The sequence below is a fragment of the Harpia harpyja genome, chromosome 12, assembly GCF_026419915.1.
Source record: "Harpia harpyja isolate bHarHar1 chromosome 12, bHarHar1 primary haplotype, whole genome shotgun sequence".
Taxonomy (NCBI): Eukaryota; Metazoa; Chordata; class Aves; order Accipitriformes; family Accipitridae; genus Harpia; species Harpia harpyja.
Genome location: NC_068951.1, coordinates 3,009,356 through 3,020,998, shown reverse-complemented (window position 1 = coordinate 3,020,998; position 11,643 = coordinate 3,009,356).

Below are 11,643 nucleotides of genomic sequence, written 5' to 3'. Positions count from 1 at the left end.
CTTCTTGTCAGATAATTTTTAATAGCTGTTTTCCTGCATTGAAGTTTCTGCACTGTTTTCATTATGCTTAAATGTATTTGTCAATCCAAAAATTGAAACGTGTGAGTAAGCACACAGCAATTCTTTGCAGTTTTTCCAGCACAGCACTTAGTTCTAAGTACCAAGATATTTCAGCTCTTCTAAGTTTTGTTTTTAAGTTATTTTAGTTTTCCTTTTGAGAACTTTCTGTTCAGTTTTTTTTAGAATTAGTCCATTAAATTTTTTAAAATGTGTGCCTGTATACATGAGAGAGAGTGAGAGCGAGATCTTTCCCCCTTACAAATAAGTCTGAAGAACTAGTGCACTAAACCACATTAATTCAGCGGTTCTCACATTTTTCCGTGGTGTAATTTTGATAGATCTGAAGTGAGATCAGTGATGACTTAGAAGCACAGTGGCCGCATATGGGACCCCTTCTTACCCCCCCTTGAGAATCCTTCTGCAGGTTATTAAAGTGGGAAAAAAAAGTAAATGTCTTTTAAAATATTTAATTGCTTAATTTTGGTATGTGTATTTGAATAATTAAAATTTGAGGTGTAATAATTTTATTCCAGGTTCTCATGCTGTGGTAAATAAGGTTCCTTTTGAGTTTAACAAAAATTACATAAAAAAGCGTTTTTCTTCAAAATGTTCTAGAAATAATGGGATTTTAAGAAAAATCAAGCAAAGACTCCATCACTGGAGAGTTTGATAGGAAGTTACGAGACAAATCTTTCAATGGCACGTGCCAAATTCTTGCTTTCAGCTGGACGTGGGGCAGCGCAGCGGTGCTCACAGCCACGCGGTAGCAGCGCTGCCCGCCTTGTCTGCTCTGCCAGCAGCATTCGCGTGTCATAACGCGCTCTCACCAAAACCCTTCTTTTTAACCTGTTAAAATGAGAAAATAAAACGAAGTTTATCTGCAGTGGGAATCATCTGCATATTGCTTATTAGCGCAGGTTTTTGCCTCACCAGGAGGAACAATTTCTGAAGTTAAAATTTTTTGTGTTACAGTAGGATCTGAAGTAAATGACACTTAGTAATTCTGCACGTAAGCATTTAATTGTGCTTGTATAATTGATCAATAGGCGTTTTAGGTCAAGCAGAATATCTGTTTTCATGAGATAAAAACAGCGCTCTCAACATATGACTCATACAAAAGACACAGAAGCAAAAGGTAAGATGCAAGTTAAAAAATTAATATAGTTCATAAGAACAGGCCAAGAAATAATGTGTCTGTACCGCTTCAGTGTAGATGCCCGGTCATCTCCAGATAGCAGTTTGCACAGGTGGAGAATGAAACTGCTACATTCGCCAGCAAAGGAAATTCTTTCCTGTAGCTAAAGGAAAAGTCACACGCTGTAGCACAGGCCGTCATCGTTTCCTCTGATGTTGTTTTGTAACCTATTAAGTCTGTAAAATCACAGAATAACTTGGGCTGGAAAAAAGGAGGTCATCTGCTCCATCTAACTGTTGGAAGCACGCCTCAGTTCACGGATTGTAACAGTTCCCTGTATTGTGGCTGTGGTCAATACAGAGCATGATGCATTTGGTTGCATTTTAGTTTTCTTTACAAGTTGTGGCAAATGTGCCACTAGGTTTCTTTTCTTTAAGAAGGGAAAAAACTGTCCTGAAAGAAGCTGTCCTGAAGCCCGCTTTCTGGTACCACCTGCAGAAATAAGATGGAGTTTCATATAAACAGAGGCTAACAATGGGTTTTTTGGGAAGATACAGTTCATCATGAATCCAAATGACTGTGAGGTTAATGCTAATGGCAAAAAGTCCTTGGGAAAATTTTGCACAGGGTACAAACTGAGTTTAGCATGGTAAATGCTACCGGAGAGCTGGATCAATTGATATGTTACTGCTAGAGGGAGCACTCCCTGCATGTGTCAGATCATAACACCGAGATTTAAAAAGGAAGAGGATGCTCTATTTGAGAAAATATTTGGGCTTTTTACTCTGAGTTGAATATGAGATTTCTTCTAGAATCTTCCATTCATGATGCACATGTTTGTTGATACTATTTTCATGTATGCCAGTGTACTTTAGATGTGTCCTACTGCTGGGTTTTCTTTGATGCAAGACTTAAGGCTAACAAAGTGGAAAGTCAAAGGCAAAAATCTTTCACTTAGTCACTGGAGGGGTAACAATTCTGAGACAAACATACAGGAGTAAGAGGTCAAAATTGATCTTGCTGTTGCTTGAATGTGCACTTGCAGATAGGTTGCAGTTTAGAAGTAAAATAAAACTTCAGAAGGTGAATCCAGCTGTTGGTTCATGGAATTTCTGAAAAGAAAGGGAATGGTAACTCCAATAACTCTGATAAGCAGACTGTACCTGAATTATATTTCATCTGAAACTCTTCTGTTTTTTACAAAAGGTAAGTCTGATATTGTCTCAGTTGAATCCCTTGTTCAGTATTGCTGTTAATAATAATGATGCTTATTCTTAGAAAACAATATTCTTAGAAAAGTGAAATGATCCCTTATGTAAATGAAGGTTTTGTTCTTGGAAGCAGTGCCTTTGAAACAAGGATCGGAAGGTACTTTATGTACAGCCTTGGTGTACCGATATGTTCCTGCTGCTGCTCCTGCGTCTATGAGTGTTTGCTCACGTATTTTCGTCTTGATTGTCTCTAGTGTTGAGACATTTCCTCTGAGCAGATACCAACTATGAGAGACTTACTGCAATTACAATCATGCTTTTTTCCAAAAAGGAAGTAAATCTGGTTGAGTTGGCAACTGGGCCAAAGTCCACAGTAAGCTGGTCTATCAGGCATCACCTATTGCCTGGGGTTGGTTGTTTTTTTATTGTTTCCAAACATTATGTTTAGCTGGAAATGAACTATTGTTGTTCTTTTATGGCCCTTGAAGATGCTAAATGGATATTTAACCAAGGATTAGCATGCATCAGTATCACCAAGGATGATGCCAGAGAAGCTAGTGTCTCTGGAAATGAAGCCATCTCTTGCTATATTTATCAGCTGCAGTTGGAGCATTTGTGCAGCATTAAATGATGACACTTGCTCAATGCAGTCATCTTTACTGCCTGGTGATAAATTTTCAGAGCATTCGCAGTCGTTGTTCTTCACAAGTGTGATACTTCCGGAGTGTCGTTTGAGTCATTTGTGCATTTTCAATATTGAAAATTTAATTTGCATCAAAGAATACGACCTATAGTTGTTCCTGTCATGAATTTTCTCTGTTAAGGCTTTTAGGTATTGAAAGTGCAATTTAAAAAAATTAAAAATTCTAATTACCAAAGATGTTCATAGGTGCTGTTTTCAGTAGGAAAGCTTTTACTGATTCAGAAGTGTACCAAGGGCCATTAAATAGATGAAGGGATCGTATCACTGCCAAAAAACTGCAGCCATTTTCTGCTGTTGAATGCCTTTTATTTCCCAGATCAAAACTGTACAAGTCTCAGACAAGGACTCTCTGAAATTAGCAGAGCCCATTTTGTAAGATAGGAGCAATTGTGGAATGAGCTGTGCTGGAATTTTGCCCGTGTACCTTTATGTGCGTCTGAAGTGCTAAAAATATGTGGCCTACACTTGAAGGTAGTTAGGTGGCCTTCCTTTAAACCTTGAGTCAAGTCCATCAACCAAATGGCTTTTGGTCTTTCTCCTGGGAGGGAGGGGGAAAGACACAGCAGGGAAAGTACCTTCCTATGCAGAAAACTCCTATTCCCCCCCAGTGTGATGGGAAGCACGGACGCACCAACTCCTGCGAATGCCCTGCTAGCAAAAGGAGTTGACCGCCATCACTTCCCCCTAAACCTTAAAAGCCCAACTCCAAAAGTATTTTCCATCTTCATCCTATCGTTTGCATCTGTTCTGGAGTTGCTGGTTATGGCCAGAGTATATCCTCCTGTTCCCTGCGCTCCCTTTGGTTGGCACAGGAGCTTGGGTCGCTGCTTTTCTCTATATCATAGATTTATCCATTATCTACAGATTGGGGCCATTAAGTGTCCTGAGAAAGCGCACGGACTGCAGGCACAGCTGCCCCGGCTGGCCGAGGGCCCAGAGGATCAGCGTATGTATTAATTGCAGCTTTTGTTACATTTTTTCCCTGAGGTCCAATAAATTGAAGCAAGAAGTTAGTAAAATGCAGTCATCCATGCTTGCTGATTTATCGTTTCAGGAAAATAAAAACCTGACAGAAGCTTGGAAGATTGTGCCTTTTGTTTGGGACAAGCCTCCAACTTCCTTGTTCATGTGTAAAAGATTTCCTGTTTGTGAAAATTAAAAGCAATGTTTGATAAGGTCCCTTTAGCAAAATCAGCCACAAACGAGAAAATACATTAAGGCTGCTTCTGGATTTAATAGAAATCCAAAATTTCTGAGCCTATTTGTAGAATCTAGAAATTCTGCTCTTGCTTGTGATTGATAGTTGCTCACTTCATGAGTGTTAGGAGCTCACAAAGAAACTAAAACAGATGGGTGACATCCTGGCTGTTTTACAATATAGACACACAAACTCAAGATTCTTGTCTTTTGGGGATTAAATAATGTTTATCACTGAGACAGACTTAAGCAGTTTTCCTGGGTTTTGCAATTTAGTCCTTTTGTCTGGGCAAACAAAACTGGTAGGCTCTGCGGAAAGATAACTGAGCAGGATGTCGGGGTGTCCGTAGGACATGTCGTAGGCTCATGTACTTGTTCATCTAAAGGCATAGTTGAAAGGATACTAGAAAATCAAGGTTAGTCTTTTATTTAGATTTCATGAAAAATGGCCTCAAGACTGAAAATCACGAGGAAAATGTCTATTAATTTGTTAAACTTCAGTTAATGGTTGTGCTTTAACGCAATCAGTTGCTGGCAGCATTTGCATCTTGTGTGGCGGTGTGGTGGTGATACCCCCGGAACAGGCGTGGGGATGAAACCAACCCAAGCTGCTTTCCTGTGTTTATTCAAGCTTGTGAGAAGTGCAGAGACAACAAAAGCATGTATGGATACTTATTTTAAGACTAAAAAAGGATAAATAAACAAGTATGAAAAGAACATCCATTTGTGTAAAAGCACATCCAGCAGGCTCTCTCTGTTAATTGTTAGCGTAGAAAACAAACGAGGAAAAATAATGGCAAAATACAACTTTCATTTTTATTTAGGCTCATTCCAGACAGATCTCTTAACAGTTAGATGCTTCCTTTAGATGGATTTGAAGCTGCGATCGTACTGTGTGTTTCCAGTCTGACTACCACTGGGTAGACTTCCATCGAAGTCGTTACTTACTTTCCTGTCAGCGTTTGGGGTCAGACGAAGGGATCACTTGGGTTCAAGGAATGGCGTGTGTTTTTTCCGGCTAGCAATGCTGTGTGTGATACCGAACAGCAGTTCTTGAAAACTCTCCGATTCTGATGTTCTCCTCAGCCTTTAGCTATAACCATCACCTCAGTGCTGGTTCCAGCCATTCGTGTCTCTTGTCAATATAAAATTGTAAAAATAGAGCTAAGGCAGCTGAATCTCCTGTCCCGTGTTACCTGACTTACTGAACCTCACTCTCTAACTTTTAACACTGTATTTAAAAATCGTGACTGCAGAGCAAACAGATGTCCCTAGGTGGGGCGCATGCTGCTTTTGTTTATCAGAGTTCATGTTGTTCCATCCCCTGAAAAAAAAAAAATATAGCAGCAGATGCTTCACAGCCTTTGTTGAAGTGTTTGTCTGATCTCTGAAAACATAGGACTCCTTGTACTCGGTTAAGCAGTATTATTTATCTTAGTACTGCTGAAATTTTTTTTTCAGCATTAGGTTTTTATTGGGTGCAAAGTACAAATGAGTTAGCTCATAGAGCTCTTGGGTGACATGACTGTGCTTTCTGGATTTTGGGAATAGTATATCCAAACTGCTCTCAACATTTCTCAGTTGTTTCTCGGTTCATGTGCAACATGGTAAAATAACATGCTTCTCTCTTTTCCAGAAAGTGGGAAGCACAGGGAGGTCTTGGGGGCCTTACCAAGGCAGGTTTCATTTTTTCTTGTGAAAGAAATAGATACATTTCCCTCTTACTCAGACTGAAGGGATCAGGGTTGTTTTACACCATCTGCCTTTGCCACAGAGTGTAATGTAGACTTAATACAAATTAAATAATAGCATGATGTATAATTTTGCATAGAACTATTGAATCATAAAATAATTCAGGTTGGAAGGAACTTCAAGAGGTGATCCAGTCCAGCCTTCTGCTCAAAGCAGTGTCGTCACTGAATTTGGGCATGCCCTAATGCTTGCAGATACAGGTGATTTAAAAAAAAAAATAATCTTTTTAAATTAAAAAAAAAAGTTAAATGAAGATATTTCCTTTTCTGCAATACCTTCTTTTTACTTTGGTTTGTCAGTATTCTGTCACAGCCAGGTCATCTTATCTAGACTTTCAGATTTTGTCTGCAAATACTTATCTTCTTCTTACTGACTCTTCTCTAGCTTTCTATTTCCTCAAATTATCTTGCAACTTATATTGTCTTTACACCATGCATTTGAGGGTTTTTTGGTCAAACTGAGGTAGGAGAAAGGAACTACACTGACAAATAAATTGGAAAGGTGGTGGATTGTGTGCTGGCTATGTTTGGAGTCAAAGAAATAGTCTGGGGCAATAGGCTTAACTCAATCTTAACATCAGAGAGAAGTTTGGCCAGGTATTTCAGCTCGGGGTGCATGGGTAATCTTGTTTAAAATTTGCTGAAACATGATATAGAAAGCGCAGTATTCATCTAAACTTTCTTTATGTTTAGCATACAACGGCTGAGATGGTTTGCAGATTAAAAATTGTCCCTTCACTTAATGCAGCATTTTGATGGAGAAAATATTTATATGTATTATAAATAAACCTTGGCCTCCCAATGAGAAACTGCAGGAAAACTGAAGAGTGCATGTTAGTTAAGAACTGGATAACAACAAAGGAAAGCTGCTGCTTCGGGGCCAGAAACAGGATCCAACACCACCAGTGGCAAATTAAGAAAGCCTTACACAAACATGATGTTTGTATTACGATGTTTGGAGTAATGAGACAATGCAAGGAACAATGTGATTACAGAGATCTGGCCCTTTCATTGTTAGACAGATCCCTCCTCCAACGCTCTCCATTGACATTTTGACATTGCCCCTGTGTACTGTGGGGAGAACAAAGTATACAGGATTTGTGTATGAAGGCTTGCCCGAGGTAGGGAGGAAGAGCTCAGCGATGGGGATTGGATGAACATCGGCTGATGTGATGCAGCCTGAAAGTAAACTGAAGATTAGGACAGCAAGCTCGGCAGGAGCCAGCAGAGTGTCCTGCCAGCAAGGAAGGCGAAGAGCACCCGGAGCCTCGTTAATAGGAGCAGAGCCAGCAGATTGAGGGAAGTACTTATCCCTCTCTGCCCAGCACTCGTCAGGCCACATCTAGGGTACAGCATCTGCTTCCCCGAGCCCCCTCCAGGTCAAGACAGACAAGGGGGGGATTGTGAAGATGCAGCCAGCCTCTTCGGTGGTGCGAGGCAGGAGGATGGAGACAACGGACAGAGATTTAAGCAAGAGCGGTTCTGACCTATACGAGGAGAAACTTGTTCACCATGAGGGCAGTGCAGCAGCGGGACAGGCTGACACAGCAGCTGTGAATTTCTGTCCCTGGAGGTTTCCAACAACCACCTGGATGAAACCCTCAGCTGCCCGGTCTGAGCGCACACCGACCCTGCGCTGGGCAGGAGGCCAGACCAGAGACCTCTGAGGGCCCTTCCAGCCTGAATTCTCCTGTGATCTGAACTCATTTCCAAACTCACAAGGGTAGAACTGGCTGCGTTTTTAAGCTCTGATGTTCTGATATTCATGCAGCAATTTAAATCATAGCTCAATGCTTTGTCTAGATGCTGGAGGTCTTCTTTTAGGATCCCCCAGCAAAAGGAACAGAAAGTTAGTTTTAGTTAGATGATGCTTCCTGTTTGATATGGAGTAAAACACCTTTGGAGACTTTTCAGTCAAAGCCATTCACGTTGTATCAGTCTGCTGCTTCAAGGGGCAGGAAAGGATTCCACACAGGAAGACCCAAACGATGCACATTGACCATTAGCGCATGCTCATGTTTATGACCTTGCTCATGAGCAAGTGAACTGTAAACATTTGCTTGCCATGTGCTCTTGCTTTTTTATCTTCAGTTTTGATTATAAAAATGTTCCTGTTTAAAGGACGTACGTGAGGGAATAAATCTTTGGGCCCACAGCCCCTTTGAGCATAGGCAGCCCCAGTGTTTAACTTGTAACAAAGAGAATTTTGGTGGAAGCTTTTTGATAAAAAGTTGGCAGCATATCAGAGGGCCAATTTGACCATGAGATGTGAACAAAGATGTCAGGCTGGGTGTTTAAACCTCATACCTTTCCCTCTAATTATATTTCTTTAAATGATTATGAATGAAATACAAGCTAGAATAAGATTGCTTTCAGTGTATATGATATTTTCAAGTAGTGACTCGAAGAAGTTATTAAATTTTGCTTTTAGCATAACCCAGAGATTTGACTGCTTAATAAGACACAAGGCAAACTAGCAGCAGTTTAAAGCAGTAGAGTGACCCAAAGAATTATTAGCTTTAAGCACAAAATCTGTAGGGCTAAGAAGCTTGAACTGTTGTTTAACTTACTTAACTGGGACAAAAATGCTAGCTGTATTTTAAAGTTGCCTTCTTTTTCATGTGAGTGGCAGGCAGTCTATTACAGCGAAAGAGAAGTTGAGTGTGAAGAAGGGTAGAGATCAAATAAATAAATAAAATGTATTAAGACTTGATTAAAGGAAGGTAGGGGATAGAACAGAGATGTGAATATCCCTTCCTAATATATTTCACTCTTCACTGGGTTTGTCTTGCTTCCTTTAACTGCTGGGCTTTGATGTTTCAGGGTAGAAAGCAGATGCCTACTTTACCTAAGCTTTTGTGTTCAAGGCAGCATTGACCCTTTGTCTAACAAGTGCTCAGGCAGGTTATAAATCTGTAACATTGCACTTCACCTTTTGTATCTTGCTTAATGACCTTTTAAAAATAAATGCAGAATAGCTGAAGGAAACAGTATCAGCGATGGAAAAGCTGACACGTACGCAACCTGAGCTCTGATTTTTCAGATTGCTCCAGTCTGTTAAACAAAACTTCTTTTTCTTTGCTCTGTGGTTACAAAAAAGAGGAAAAAGGGGGACGGGGGAGTGCTTTCTTGGTGGGGTTCTCTGTCTTACAATTCTGCTGTAAACTGCTTACTGGAAGAATGCTGCACAGAGTTGCTAGCCTACAGAAAGAGGGTACAGTCATTCAAATATGAAAATAGATTCTTTTCACAAATATCTGCTATTTTGTTTTCAGAAGTTCGTGGAAAGCTGTTGTCTTAAGGGGCTCTTGCAAGGAACCGTTGGAACTGGTGCTGTTTATTTCTCTTGCATAAAAGTGATCGTTTAAGATTCTCATCAGGCTCTTTTTCTCTTTCCCACAGTACTAAATTTAACATAGGTAGCCTTGACATGAAAAATTATAACTTTTATCTGAATCCATGAAAATGTATATTATCCCAGAGGAATGTCTTACTATAAAATGTTCTCCATCTGAATGAAAGGAAAACTGAAGTTTCCCACCATTTCAAACCGGTACAATAATTTATTTTGGTGATGATTATAATGGGTATTTTGGATTCATGTGTACAATAGTAAAACACTGACATTATTTTCTTTTGTTTATGTATTTTGCTTAAAATAAAAGATTACTCCAAAGGAAGGTATTTGAGGAAGAATACTTGCAGAGAGAGGCCAGATTTATTTTGGCTGGCTGTTCCTGGTCTATCAGCTAGAGAACAACCTGTACAATTTACGGAGACCTTCAACCTGCTTGCAGTTGCCTTTACCAGTTGCCTTAAATTACTTTTAATGTAGAATAGCTATGCTAGCTGAACTGACTTATGTTGACAATCCCTTGCAAGATGCACCAGATATTTTCCAATAATTTTACTCATTAGATCCCCCAAACAATTGGAATACCAAAAATTGAGTGTGTTATGGGGAGGTCGCTTGTACTATTTGTGTTTTTTCCAGGCAATTGTACTCACTGGCTCAGGGTGAATAGATTCCGAGTGAACCAGTTTTCAAGTGTCCCCACAGCCTTAATTTCTGCCAGGGTTCTTTAAATGGTTGGTGCTGTCTATTCTCACAGTTTAACTGAAAGCCTTGCAATTCGTGTGTGTTTTTCCTCAAAGCCACAGCACTCTGATAAATGTTACAACGTCAGTCTGAAAACTGTATTTGGTACTTTAACTTGTCACAGCACACGATGCAGTTGCTAGCAGGGTGACTGTAAAGCTCTGCTCTCCGCTTTGCAGGGGTTCATACCCTTTGTATGCTACACGGCGGTGTTAACTTCTGGGTGCTGTGCTGTACCCTGTATGGGACTTTATTTCTTTTGTTAGGGCCCTAATTCAATTTTTATTTCAGAATATTAGCATTTTCATCTAGTCTTCGCAGTTATCTGCTGGAGAGATGCTCATTTGGCAGGTTATTCCCTGGCTGTGCGCTTCAGTCTTTCAGCTTTGGACCTTTGGCCTTTACACAGATGGTCCTGCCAGGGTTACAGATTGACACTATAAATCACTTCTGATTTAATTTGTAAAAAACATCCTGCTTTAACAAATAGTGTTCCAGATTGACTTGAGTTAAAGTGGGTTTTATGCCTTGAGCCCAAATGCCTGACTCTGGAAACGTGAACAGTGGACTGCAGATTTCTAGAAAAGAGGTGCTCTGGGGGGAGCAGTGTCATTCAGTGTGACTTACAAAGCTATCTTTGAATTCCTTGGTTTTCTGCTAGTCTCTGGTAGAGGCGTTCGTTAGGAACCCACATTCAGGAGTCCAGCATATATTACTGCATACTGGTAATAAAGTCAAGCTCCCATCACAGTAATGTCTCACTAGCTGCGAGTGTTTGGATTCCCTGCCTTCTGCCCCAATGAAGATTGAAATTTAAATATGAACTTAAAATAATTTCTAGTGGAAATTGTTACAGATCAATTAAAAAAAAAAATTGCTATTATAGTAGTTTGTGTGGAGGACAATTTCTTCCAGGCTGGCTTGCTATTTATCTCCATCTTTTTGAACAAAAATTTGATTTGGGTCAATTTTTGCCCCACTTTTCCAATTCCCTGTTCCAGAACATCTTACAGAGAGCCAATGAACATCTTACAGAGAGCCAATGAACTGATAATCAATGAACCCACATTATTGCATCATGACACGACACGCAGAAGCAGCAGGCTGCGTTTGTGGAATGCTGCTAGCATTCCAATTCACGGTTTGCATCTAATAAATGCTGTTATAAAAAGCTTATTTATATGTGATTGAGTCTTTCAGCTACAGGTGAAGGTAGCTACCTACTCCTAAAACTTAACCTTTCCTTCTTGTGTGCAATGTAGCTCTATATTACAATATCCTCCCTATATCTTGTATCCTTTTACATTTTAGAAATGTACTTGCTATTTCCTTTTATTTCATGTGTTACTACTTCCACTGATGTGTATATATGTGTGTGTATGACTATATATAGGTGCATACAGAAGTCTGGAGTCTTACGATTGTCTTCTGTTCATTTAATCTGAGTTCCTATAACTCCTCCAATCTGTCAGGGAAGGCATAATTCT